The sequence below is a fragment of the Chrysochloris asiatica genome, unplaced genomic scaffold (genome assembly GCF_000296735.1).
Source record: "Chrysochloris asiatica unplaced genomic scaffold, ChrAsi1.0 scaffold00137, whole genome shotgun sequence".
NCBI classification, from domain to species: Eukaryota; Metazoa; Chordata; class Mammalia; order Afrosoricida; family Chrysochloridae; genus Chrysochloris; species Chrysochloris asiatica.
Genome location: NW_006408655.1, coordinates 5,699,849 through 5,714,310, shown reverse-complemented (window position 1 = coordinate 5,714,310; position 14,462 = coordinate 5,699,849). Strand labels below are relative to the sequence as shown.

The 14,462-nt window shown below is 38.8% G+C and overlaps 1 protein-coding gene and 1 pseudogene across 1 annotated transcript in view; both read left to right on the top strand.

Annotated features, from left to right (window-relative positions):
- The window catches only part of NEBL (nebulette), a 598,576-nt gene that overhangs the window by 246,219 nt on the left and 337,895 nt on the right, over positions 1 to 14,462 (top strand). The gene's annotated exons all lie outside the window — the stretch shown is intronic.
- LOC102821713 lies at positions 7,950 to 8,393 on the top strand (annotated as a pseudogene).

The window sequence follows — 14,462 nt, the reverse complement described above, 5'->3', positions numbered from 1 at the left end:
CCAAGCCTTGGTATTTTCAGTAACCTCATATGCATCAGAAAGCTGGACAGTGAATAAAGAAGACCATAGAAGAATTGATGCTTTTGATTTATGATGTTGGAGGAGAATATTGAAAGTGCCATGGGATGCCAAAAGAACCAATAGATCCATTTTGGAAGAAGTGCAGCCACAGTGCTCCTTGGAGGCCAAGATGGCTAAACTTCGTCTCTCATACTTTAGACATATTGTCAGGAGGGACGAGTCGCTGGAGAAGGGCATCATGTTTGGTAAGGTGTGGAGGGTCAGAGAAAAAGAGGGAGTCCCCCAGCAAGATGGATTGGCCAAGTGGCAGCATCAAAGTGGCAGCGGTAATGAGGTTGGCCCAGGATCGGGCAGTGTTTCATTCTGCTGTGCATTAGGTTGCTATGAGTAGGTATGGACTCAGACTCTGTTGCACCTAACAACAACAACAGTTCCCTGCTCTCTTATCTTCTCATCTTTGCATTATAATAAATGTTGACATCTCCACCACATACAGATGGATTTTTAATAGATAACCATTCTTATGAGTATTATCCTTTATTTTGTGTCATACTGTGTTTTGGTTCAAGGTTTCCATAAGATATTCTTGGCTACAATGTAAAAAGAAGCAGATTGCCTGACCTTTTCTTCTACAGCGCAACTGTTAGTAGCTGAGCAAGTAATTTGTACCACTGAAGGATTAAATATGCTTTTAAACTAGATAAATTAGAGAAAATAGTGATTTTGAGAAAATTTAGGCTGCCTCTAAAGACAACTCTCAAGATCCCAAATCTGTCCATTTCATATTAAAGACACCACTTTAAATAAGTGACTATTTAAATAAATGATTGACAGCCAAAATTCTTAAAGCAATCATGTCCTTGACATTTATTGTAACCTCATATTAGGAATAGTTCAAATGAAACATCTGAGCAACCTAAATTTAAGTGGATTTATGTATTGATTCATTCAGCAAATATTTTTTGAGTCACTGATGTGTGCACTTAGGTGCTTGGATACAGGCAGTGGGAAGGGTGTATTTTAAGAAGGGTGAAGCCATCTCTGTGAAAATGCTTCTGAGAAGTTGATGACTAAGAATTTGCCAGTCAATTTATCAATGTGGTGTAAAATGATGGCTTTGCTGACCATGGTTTCCAGGGTGAGAGTGATGCTGTTGTTAGGTGCCATCAAATCAATTTTGACTCATAGCAATCCCATGTGACAGAGTAGAATTGCCCCATATGTAATATTTGCAGAAACATATTGCCAGGTCTTTCTCCTGCAGAAAGCTACTGAGTATTTTTGAACCACCTACATTTCAGTTGGAAGCCAAGTCCTTAACTACTGAGCCACTAGGGCTCCTTTCTATGGTGTAGTGGCACAAGAGTCTAATTGGAATGTGTAAAAAGTGAAAAGTAAATGCTTTGAATATAGACAATTGCTTTGAGGGGCTTTTGCTCTTATGGGGAGCAGAAAATAGGATTCTAAGCAGTATGGTGTGCCACTGTAGGACAAGCACTGGACTATTAACCACAGAGTTGACAGTCAATCCCAACAATCACTCCTTGGAAACCCGATACAGGGTTGATATAAGTCAGAACTGACTCATTTGTATTTAATAGCAATACCATGCTAATGACTATACCCCAGTCGCTGTTAAGTGCCATTGAGTCTGTTCCAACTCATAGCAACTCTGCATAGGAGTGACTGGTGGGTTTGAACCATCAACCTTATGGTTAACAGTACACTGTTTTCCCTACAGTGCCATTCCAGGGCTACGTGGTCCAATAGAGAGGCAAATTTAGTTATGCAGGAAGAAGGATTAATATTTGGAACAAAGTTCTGGAGTAGGCAAGAAAAGGTAGGACCTGCTATACAAGTGTAGGGGCTGGCTTTAGAGAAGAGCTTATTTAACCAGAGAAAAGGCAGAGTCATGAATACACATATAGAAAAGTTGGTAACATTTTTTGGTGAGGAAAATTATAAAGTTCTCTTTTGAGTTACCCCGATTTTCAAAGTGAAATCAAAATCAAAATTATTAGCTGTCAATGAATGAAGGAGCAGGCGTGAAAAGTTGAAGATACAGGAGCATGTGAAAAAAAATTTTTTTCTGATTGTATAACATGTAGATAACATGACCTTTGTCAGTTCAACATATTTTACGTATACAATTAAATAAAACCAATTACATAAATCATGTTGTGCAACCATCCTCAGGAAATAATTGTTTTGAACAGTGGTGATATGGTGAATTCAGGACGAGTTGTGAAGTTAGCAAGCTGGGCTGAGGGCTCAGTTGAAATGATCATAAATTAAACTGAGATCAGACATCTTAGGTGTGTGTTTCTGTCATGTTGGGCCTTTTGGATGCAGTGCAGCATAAGTGAACACAAGAGAGGGAGAGAGGAGCAAGATATTTGAGGGGAATTGCAAGGAAGCCATTAGAGTGATGGACCACTGAATCTAAGTTGTATATGGAGGGAATGAAGATATGTCAAGTGATGGGCAATAAGTGATAGGTAGAGTCAGTGAAGTGGGTGCCCTAGTGAGATTGGAGAATTGTCTAAAGTCGTAAAAGGAGTGCGATGAGAAATAAGTAGCCAACCTATGACTTTCACCAATTACTTCTCATCTAGCTCCTTTTAGATTGGGCTCTTGCCTGGTGTGGTGCTGCAAGATAAGCATTGGACTGCTAACCACAATGTTGGCAGTTCAAACCCACCAGTTCCTCCTTGGAAACCCTATACAGGGTTTCTATGAGTCAGGAGTGACTCCATGGCATTTAACAAGAAGTTATAGATTGGAATGCTTGAACAAGATTTTCGAGGAAGCACAGTTGTAAGTAATAAGGTCTAGGCTGTAGAGTCCTTGGGTAGTACAAATGATTAAGATGTTTATCTGCTGACTGAAAGGTTGGAGGTTGGAGTACACCCAGAGGTTCCTTGGAGAAGGACCTGGTTCATCGAGTTTTGAAAATCAACTGCTGATAACCGTATGGAGAACAGTTTTACTCTGACACTCACGGGGTAGTCATGAGTCACAATTGGCACCATGTGAACTGGTTTATGGCTCTAGTAGTGGGAGGCTGAGATGCATGGAGGATTGTTGATTTAAGGAGATTTGGTCAAGGGATTGAGAAGCCAGGATGATGCGTGCATTGCTTAAGTGATGTTGAGGTCATTAGGAATAATGACAGAATAGATACAGAAAGTGAAACAGTGAATCACTGCTTAAAGTGACTGGCGTGATTATTGCAAAAAGGTGCAGTGGGTGTGTAATGCAACAGTTGTTGTTGTTGTTGTGTGCCATCAAGTCAATTCCAACTCATAGCAACCCTGTATAGGGTTTTCAGGAGTGACTGGTGGGTTTGAACTACTGACCATTCAGTTAGCAGTCTGGTGCTTATCTTACAGCATGACAACAGAGTGTAACAGTTGTTAAGTGCTTCGAGTCAGTTTCTAACTCACAACGACACTGTGCAGAGTTTCTGAGGAGCGGCTGGTGGGTTTGAACTGCTACACCTTGCAGTTCAAACAGACCTTTTGGTCCAGTGCATTATCCTCCAGTGCCACCCCAAAAGAGCTAGGGAGAAGTGAAGAATGACAAGTCTGGAAGCAGCAATGTGCAGTAATGGGGACTCCAACCCCAACTTTATGGGGCCTGGGAAGAAAATTCTCCATGCTTGTAATGCCACCAGATCCCGGAATATACCAATGCCCTATACCCGAAGCATGCGTTTAAACTTTTTATTAATTGCATAAAAAATTTTATGCTGGCAATAATGGAAACAGAAATCTTAAATAAGCCAGAGGTTTATCTTCTACAAATCGAATGCATCAATGTTTTAATATTCCTTCCGGTCTTATTACATATGAAAGCATGCTTCTCAAAAACTTATTTTTCTTCTGTCAGAGTTTATGTGTACTTTTAAATTAAGTGCTACTCTCTACCCTGAGGAGTCCTGGTGTGGCGCTGTGGGTTAATGCACTAGACTGCAAAGTCAGTTTGAACTGCAAGGTTGGTGGTTCAAGCTCACCAGTCGCTCCTTGGAAACCCTCTAGAGGGTCGCTATGGGTCAGAACCAACTCGACGGCATTTAACAACACCAACAATAACTCTACCCTGAACATTTTGTGTTCAGCATAGATGAGTGTTTGTAGATTGTGGCGTGTATTTGGGAGATGCCACTATTATTATTACTGCTTTGTGAAATAGAATGGAAGACTTTTCACGACTTAACGGGCCTTTCTGACTAACCACAGTGAGTAGTAGGACTCAAGGAGATTTTTTTGTTGAAGTTAGTCTGATATTTAATTAGCAGCTTAGATTGAGATTTCATGGTAATAAAGTTGATTCATGTTCTGGTATTTTATATGGGGATAATCTTATTAGAATGTCACAGACCCTGATTTATATATAAAAAACAGTTTTTGAAAAACCTTTTCCATGGGTGAAGGAGCCTTGATCTCCTTGACCACCTTGTCCATGGGGGAATTGTCAGGATCCATGGGAGATTGAGTGTCTTATAGAAATGCTGGACATTTTCTTTACAGGATAAAACCAAGGCTAACATCTGCATTGTAAGGAAGCTGGACTGGACAATAGCTCAGGAATGCCTGAGAGGAAAATTCCAGGGCTCAACCCTAGAATGAAAAGAATGACAACTGGTTTATAGAATGTCTCTAGTTTTTCTCTGTCCAAAAAGTTGAATTTAGACTTAATAACTTTTTGTCAAAACCCTATGCAACAAGGATGTCCTACTTCCTGTTTCAGACTGAAATTTTCGCAGTTTTTCTCTAATCTAAAAGTGATGGTTTTTAATTCCGAATTTTATTTTGTTGTATATGAAAAACATAAATAGCATCTCATTCCACTGGAGTATTTACTTTTGTCCCTTAGACCCTGTCAAATAAACTGACAACTGCATTGCTTGAGTTGCTTGGAAACAAAGAATTTTATTATTAACTTGAAGCAGCATCAGGATAGTTTGATTTAAAATATGGTTGAAACCAATTTAGCCTACACAAGTTTGACAATAAATTTTTGTTCTGTATTCTTTATTTGTGTACTGGCTTAAATATGATCTTTACTTTTTAGAAGTGTGAAGAGGTTTGAAAAAAAAATCCTTTTGTTTTTTATTATGTTAAAAATTAAGGTAACACATTTGTCAACTCAACATTTTTCACTTCGGTAATTTATTGAAACCAATCATATCCATCATGTAACATCTGTTACCATGCTTTCCATCCCCATAAACTCCATTTCTCTTGGGGTTTTGGATGTTTGTTTGGAAGGCCTCAGTGTTAGAAATGCTTTTATTCCTTTTATAAGTTTTTATAAAAATTTGATTATTTAAAAGATCTATTAAAGGTAGAGCTCTTTTGATAAATGATACAGCTTTACAAAACAGATAAATTAGCGTTTTATTCATTCGCTTGAAAAAAGTAATTACAGTCAAAGAATTTTAAATACCATCCCCTGAGGCATTTCAAATAGGATTTGAGTAACTAGAACTTGTAGGAAGCCCTGGTAGCATGGTGATTACGAGTCAAGCTACTAATCTCACTGTCAGCAGTTCGAAATTACCAGCAGTCCCGCGGGCGACAGATGCGGCTTTCTGCTACCCTATACAGGGTCGTTGAAGTCCTGGTGTGGCGCTGTGGGTTAATGTGCTAGACTGCAAAGCCGTTTGAACTGCAAGGTCGGTGGTTCAAGCTTACCAGCTGCTCCTTGGAAACCCTATGCAGGGTCGCTAAGGGTCGGAATCGACTCAACGGCACTTAACAACATACAGGGTCGCTATGAGTTGGAACCAACTGCACAGCACATAACCACCATCACCAACTATAAATTGTAATCAGTTGTAATATTAACAAAGTCAATAGTCAGAAACCAATACAGTTTTTAGTGTTTCAGTTGTTTAGGCATTTTTTTTTTTTCTTTTGCCCATCATGTGTAGTATTTTTTTTTTGAGTCTCTCATGCAAGAGGTAAGTGCATACATCTCATTAGTTTGTGGCTGAGTTGCTCACTTGGTCTAGCCAATACATTAATGAGGCCAAGGTTTGGGCTCTGTCCCTGGACAGGCCAATTACTGTAATTTCTCTCTGCCCTGTACACATTAGACTGCACTTGTTATCACAGGGTGCCTATGAATACTTAGGAATACTTTGAATACTTATGAATACTTTGAATACTTATGAATATTTTGGGCACAACTATTTGCAGTGCGAGAAACCAGTATGTTTATTGCTATAGAAACAGGAATGAATAAGGATATAGAGCCTTTTCCAAGTTCAACATTATGGCAAGTCAAAGGTTAGTCAGAAAACTTTCTTTACTTCACTTACCATTTTTGAAAACACTTCTAAAATATATTTTAAAAAAGTCACATTTGCAGGTTTTATTGCTTTTTGGTTTTGGTATACTTTGAATTCAAATAGGAATATGCTCAATGTTTTATTATTATTATTATTATTATTTTGGTAGTTATTATAAGCTGCCTTAGGGTAATTGTTTAGACCATCTTTCATGTTTAATTCACTAGGTAGTTTTATAGAACTAATCATAAACTCTTACATTCTAAGAGACCTAGGAAGGCCACCAATTTAATTTTCTTACTTGGCAAATAAAGAAACTGGATTCTCAGAGAGTTCCTAATCCTGGCCCCTTCCCTCTGTTGTCTCACTCCCAGCCTGTTAACCAGGGTACAGGTCTGTGTCCACCCCAGGATATGATTTTTACAGCCTTAGAATTCTTATAATTTATTTTATTGAAATTAGATTATAGGTAAAGATATTCTTGTGAATGTTTCTAAGGTTTTGCTCTGATCCATTTTTAATTAAGTTTACTGTTAGCCTGCTAAATCCATATAAAACTTGGCATTCTTGCTTAAGAGATGATTCACTTGATATTTATCTATCATTCCTTTAAATGGACATTTCTACGAAAAACTATGATTGGAAAATAAAATTTTGAAATGGCTAAGAAAAGGAAAAATAGGAAAGATTTTTTTCTTAAGGAGGATAATACGAACTGTTTGAATAGTTGCTGTGTACTAAACAATTACATGTACAAGGAAACCTTGACAATTCTTACTCTTACTTAGGATTCTGGAGAAATCAACTGTAATAAAAATGTAGAAATAATGGATATATACAGCTCAGTCTCACTTTCAGTCATTTTGTGGAAGATCTCCTTTTGAAAATTCGTATTATCTTTTACTTGTTTAAGTAAATGTGATTATCACCAGTAGCTCAGATAATTACATTGAAGCAAATCTGGAAATAGAATTATTGTTCAAATTTTTACCTGTTCTTCTATTACAAAGAAAAGACAGGACACCCTAGCTGAAATTGATATTCTGTGTTAGTATGAGAACCGATAGTAGTAGTTACATGTATACACTGTAAATTGAGGAGAGGACTTCCACTGAAGGAGTTGCTAAAAATGCTTCATGAACATTTTCTATTTCATAAGTTTCTTTAACAATGTAGTTCCCAACCAGTGTATAGGTTTTTAGAGTATCCACTATTTAGGATTATTTGAGCCACTTCTCATTGTTTAGGGACCCAGGTGGCACAGTGATCCAGCTGTGAAATGAAAAGTTCAGCTGATCAAACCCACCAGTCACTCTGCAAGAGAAAGATGTGACAGCCTGCTTCTGTAAAGATTACCGCCTTGGAAACCCTGTATGATAGTTCTACTCTGTTTCACAGGGTGCTTGCTATGAATCAAAATTGACTGGACCAGCAACAAGTTGTATTTGTTTATTTGATTTCTTTGCTTGTGTAAGTAATTGCACTTTGATCACAAATAGTTATGTTAAGGCTTAACCCAACTATGAAAGATATGATTGTGGGAGGAATGTAATATGGAAGACTCTAGCGCTCTTAGATATTTTATATACTTTAAAAATGTAGGCCGATCTTCGAGTGACAGCGACGCAAGATGGCAGCCCCCATAGACTCGGGAGTAAAAGTCCCTCGCAATTTTTGACTGTTGGAAGAACCCAAAGAAGGCCAGGAAGGAGTAGGAGATGGCACAGTTAGCCGGGGTTCAGAAGATGACAAAGACATGACACTTACAAAATGGACAGGGATGATAAATTGGGCCTCCAAGAACAATTTATGGAAACTGGATATACAGCCTTAAAATAGAATGTGGGCCTAAATACCCAGAAGAACCCCCTTTGTAAGATTTGTAACAAAAATTAATATGAATGGAGTGAATAGTTCTAATGGAGTGGTGAACCCAAGCGCCATATCAGTGCTAGCAAAATGGCAGAATTCATATAGCATCAAAGTTGTCCTGCAAGAGCTTTGATGCCTAATGATGTCTAAAGAAAATATGAAACTCCCTCAACCGCCTAAAGGACAGTGTTACAGCAATTAATCAAAAAGAAAAACCACAGGCCCTCCCCTGTCCCCACCCTCATTCAATTTAAGCAGTCTTCATTTTCCACAGAAGTAAAATTTCCAGATACGTCTTGTAGACCTCAAAGTACTGGAAAGGAAGCTCCTATTCAAGAACAAGTTACCTTAAGATACTGTAAATGATACTAAATTTGTGTCCATTTAAAATACATAAGTTGTGCTATAACAAATCATCCTGTCTAGTGTAACCACTGTCCACGTAGTTGACCTCCTGGGATCAAGAAAGTATATTTAAATTGATTCCCATTGTAACTGGTGGGGCACATCTAACTAACTCCACTGTGAAAAGACACACCGTACGATCACCTTGCTGCTGATGACACAGCCTGGGGTCTCTGCCTTCTCCCCTTGCCCCACCCCCTGCCCTCAGCCTTTCTCCCTGCAACAGCCCTCCAGCATGGGGTGGCTTCTTAGAATAGATGTAAAGGTTTGGGGTTGCAGCCTATGGAACTACTACTGGGTGTGTGGGTGCTTAAGTCTTAAATGATGCCTCCCATTCCAAACCATCCTTCCCCGCTCTCCTCCACTACCACCTTGGCTGAGGCATAGATTTTTACCCCCTCTCTTGCCCTCTGAAGTTGGCCTTTGATGAGGAATTCAGGGCTTTCTCCCATATCTTCTCTCTCCCCACCAGATCAAGGGGTGCTGCTTCTTCCTTCCTCCTCCCAAATCCCCTCCCTGTACCTCACAACCCCACACTCCCCATGACACTTCCTTGCTGTGGCCAGAAGCCATCAGGTAAGGTTGGAACGAGTTTCTGACCTCCCTTGTTTTGTTCTGTAACTACATTGATTTACTCTCCACCAGCCTGGGACATGAACATGGCGTCCTCAGCCCTGCCACCTCCCTCTGCAGTCGTAATGGGCTGATTCGCTGTTTTAGCTCAGGTTTTGATGTGGCGGCCAGAACAGTCACCAGGGCCACTCAGACCTGCCAGCTCTCAAAGTCCTTGGTGGTTAAACTTGGAGAAAGGCCACATGAAGACCCTTGTAAGCACACATGATCCCTCTGAATGTTTTCTTTTCCTTTCGTTGCTTTGCTTTTAAATATGGAAGATGTTTTAAACAAGCAGGGCTCTCATTTGGTCATCCTTACAACCCATTTGGAATCTGACAACTGGAACAAAAAGAACCTTGAATTCGGTACGTACTTTGGTTTTGGTGCTGCTGCTTCCCACGATCCTCAGCAGGGAGTCAGAAAGAACTTGGTGTGCACAGCAGATTCCCAGAATTGGCGGGCTTGACCTCCTGGCAAATTGCTGCGTTGTTCCACATTTCTGTTCAGGACCACTAAATGCTGACATGTGGATGCATACCGAAAATAAAGCAATTCATTGTATTCTTAAAAAAAAAAAAATATGAGTGTATCAAGACTCTTTTTTTTTTTTTTCAAATACCAAAAAACTCAACTCTAATTGGCATTAACAAGGGGGTTCTCTGGCTCAGAAATTTCATGGAACACAATTTTACTCTGACACACATAGGATTCCTATCAGTTCAAATAGACTTAATAACAACTGGTATACCCAAGAATTCTAGGAGCGGGTTTAGGGCAGGGTTGTATTTACAGATTCAGAGGATGTTACCAGGGCTGTTAATTTCTGCCAACCAATTCTGCATCTTATGCATTAAGTTAATTTGCAGACAGGCTTACTTACCTGGTGTGGTGGCAAGATCGCTGCAAATACTTAAGCCTACTTCCTCTGCCAGTTCAGTGTAAAAGATGGCCCTGCCTACAGTTTCATCATGTTTTTTGCCCAATTGGATAATATGTCCGTGGGTGAACCAATCACTAAGATAGGGCAATGTAGTACTCTGATTGGCCAATTCCAAACAAAAGCACATTATTTAACCCAGAAGAGTATTAAAGGAGAGTTGAGTTTCCAAAAGAAAGTAAGGCTGTTACCAAAAGAAGGGGTGAAAGAATAATAATTCTTTTTCTGTCTAAACACATTCATACACATATTTGTTGTTTTCTACCTTCTAATGTAATGATTTTGTAATACTGGGTTTCCAGTGAAATGCAACAGAATTCTTCATCTCATAATTCTAGGAAGGAAGTGAAAACTAATTATATTCCTGTGTTTGTGAAGCCAACATTAGACATTGCCCACCCCCACCCCCCACCCCACCCCCCGCCGCTTTTGTTAAAAAAAAATGTTTTTTTGCCTGTATTAGTATTTGAAGCTGCTTTGGGCTGTCTCTCCAGCAGAACTTATCTTTCAACAGATGTGTTTGTGTTCACTTTATGTGTTCTCTTTGAAGGCTGTACTCTCTGGGACACATCAAGGTTTGAGCTTGTACCTATATTGTAAGACAGCTAGTTAAATTACTGGTGTGTAGTAAAAGTGGAGTGAATCCTACACAATTGTAGTGAGGTTTTCTTGTTGTTGTTAAGTGTTGTCGAGTTGGTTCTGACCCATAGCATCCCTGTATAGTGTTTCCAAGGAGCCGCTAGTGAGCTTGAACCACCGACCTTGCAATTCAAAAGGCTTTGCAGTCTGGTGCATTAACCCACAGTGAGGTAGCTTTGTATAAGTACATTGATTGGAAGGGAACTGGAAGGGTTCTATGGAATGTTTTGAGCATAATTCTTTGCAGAGTTGGAAAAGTAAGAGTTTAAAGAGCTCTGGTGGTGCAGTGGTTAAAGCCTTGGCTGCTAACTGAAAGATTTAAACCCACTAGTCCCTCCCTGGGAGAAAGAGGTAACAGTCGGCTTCTGTAACGTTACAGCCTTGGAAACCCTATGGAGCAGTTCTACTTGACAGTGTCACTGGGAGTTGGCAGTGGGTTTTATTTATTTTTTGTTTGGTGGCATAGTTGTTAAGTGCTTGGCTGCTAACCAAAAGGTGGGCAGTTTGATCTCACCAGTTGCTCCACAGGAGAATGATGTGACAGTCTGCCGCCATAGAGATTTACTGTCCCTATGGGACAGTTCTACTGGACTCAGTGGCAATTGAGAAGAAATAATTTAAAATACACTTCATTTATATGGCGATTCAAAAAGTATTGATACTTACATAGAAAATAACTCTAAGTTTTGCTAACAAAAGCAGCAACAAATGAGCCAGATGCTGGGACATTGTCTGCTTTGCCTATCCTCTACCTGTTGTTCTTTCTAGAATTTCAGGCAGTGGTGGCCCTGTATAGATCCTTGTCATCATACTGGTGTTGAGTTATCAGAGGCTCCCTCTACTACAGTGGCCCTGATGGACAGTTTCCCAAATAAAAGGGCATTGGGTGATGATGGTCCCCTCCACTGCTGCTCGCACTGCCAATACCACGTGTGCTACGTCTGCATGCCCTCAACAGGCACACTCTATGTACACTAGCGGTGTTTGCATGTCTGCCTGTCTTCTCTTATTTCTTCCCTAACTACTTTTCATTTATCTTCCACTCCTTTAAGTATTCGGCTTTCTCCCTTCTTTTCCTGAATCTTTTCTGAGCTTTGTGATCAGTAGAGCTGGACAAAGGTATTGCTTAAGCTGTTCACTGATGACATTTGGGTCTCATAGACATCACCAACCTCAACAGTGTACAAAAGTGTACATTCTACAGTTTACGTGTTTGTTAATAAGCAAAATTAAATGGGATTCTTTGACTAAATGCCCTATGGAATTTCTATGGAAACTTATTTCTTGGTGAATACTTTTTTAAAAAGGAATTTAATTTTAAGTGTTTTTAAACTTAAGAGTATACTTGCTTTTCAAAATTTAAATTGTGGCTAAAATACAATATACTTTTACATCACTATTTACATTTGTTTTTATTTAGTTAGGCAAAATAAAGCTAAATCTGTGGGGTAAGTATTTCATGATGGGATTTTACTATGAGGGAGCTTCAAAAAGTTTTGGGGAAAATTCCATTATTATTCAATTCCATTTTTTTCATGAACTTTTGGAAGCCCCTCATATATTCAAAACACTCAAATAATGTTACATATTCTGCTGAAATAATACTGTTACATTCTATTCTTTTGAAAAAAATACACAAATAAAAAAAATGCATTACTTATAAAAAATAGAATACTGTTTGTTAAGTACCATTGTCGTTTTTAAGTGCCATGGCCTCAAAGTGGCACATTTCCTCTTAAACCCTGTATAGAGTTTTTTAGATAAGCTGGTAGGTTTGAACTGCCAGTCTTGTAGTTAGCAGTCCAGTCTGCAATACCACATCCGGACTTTAGGAAGGACAAAGTTCCAATTGAATATCCTCTGCTTCTTATCTTTCCTACTGTAAGAGAACTGGTTGTATTATTTTTGTGTATGTACTTCCAGAACTTTATTTTCTTTGCATATGTGTGCATATATGAGGCAGCTTCAAAAAGATTCATGAGAAAAATGAAATGAAAGGATAATGAATATTTTCAATTAACTTTTGAAGCCCCTTGTATATATACTTATAGCAAACATGTAATCTTTTTGTACATATGAATAATTTTACATAGGTTTCATATTTTAGATATCATTTTACAGCTTGCTTTTTTTTAACCTACTAATAAGTCTTGGTGTGGCACTGTAGAATCAGCACTGGACTGCTAAACACAAGGTTGGCAGTTCAAACCCACCAACCACTCCTTGGAAATCCCAAACAGGGTTGCTGTGAGTCAGAACTGACTTGACCGCATATAACAACAAAAACAACAAGTCTTGGGGGTTCTGGTGTGGTACTGTAGGATAAACACTGTCAGTTTGAACCACAAGCTTGGCAGTTCATGCTTACCAGCTGCTCCTTGGAAACCCTATTCAGGATCACCAGATGTCAGAACTGACTCAACGGCACTTACCAACGATAAACAGTAACAGAAATAAGTCTTAAGGAATCCTGGTGTGGTGCTGTAGGATAAGCACTTCTAGACGACTGACTGAAAAGTTGGCAGTTCAAACCTACCACCTCTGCCTCGGAAACCCTGTACAGGGTCACTATGAGTCAGAATCAACTCCACAGAACTTAAAAATAACAACATTGAGTCTTGGAGGGTTATACAGATTAAGATAGATAGATGACAGAGATGTATCAGACAGACAGATAGATGGACAAATAGCTAAAGCAACAACAATAAAATCAAACCCCAATAAACCAAACCCATTACCTTAGAGTTCACTCTGAATCATAACGAGGGTTTAGGACCAGGTAGAACTGCCCCAGAGGGTTTCTAAGACTGAAAACTCTCTACTGAAACGATTCCCATATTTTTCTCTCACGGAGTGGCTGGTGTTTGCAACCACTGACCTTTAAGTTAGCAGCTGAGCATTCATCATTGTACCACCAGGACTCCTTTAGGTAGATACATAGAATGATTTGTTTTGAACTTAAACCTAATATAACTACACTCTGGTTCATTTCACCATATGTGTATTGTATTGAGACATGTAGGTTGCTTGCAAATTTTCACTATGTTGCAAGCACTGTTCCATGCATGCTCCATTGTGCCTATGTAGGGGGAGTTTCTGAGACAAGTATGGGAAAAATGGTACCTATATGCTCTACAGAGTTGCTGTAGCAATTTGTACTGTTTGCAGCAGTATGTTATAGAATGCATCCCAGATCTTTCCAAATTTTTGATATCATCCAGCATCTCATTGTTTGGGGTTACCTTTTCCAATTTACTAGTGAAGTTGAGAATCATCTTGTATATTTATAGGTCATTGAATTTTTTTTCTGTATATTACCTGCTAATAGCTTTTTTCCCATTTTTCATTGCATTGTCTTTTTATGTATTGTGTATAACAACTCTTTATATATGTTTCAAATATTTTCTCCCAATTTGTCATTCATCTTATAGCTTTACTTGTGATGTGTTTACTAATCAAAATTAAAATTCAGGTGTAGTCAAATTTCTAAATCTTTTTACAAAAAAAAAATGGATTATTTTTTGTATCTTTGCTTTCCCAAACTCAAATTCCTAAGATTTTTTTTTTTCCCAAACATTTCGCTTTAGTCTGTATATCATTCATGTGAAATTTGTTATGGGGCTTTCCTGTCTCTTTCATGAAAATTCAAAAGTTGGGTGAATTAACAGGAAAACC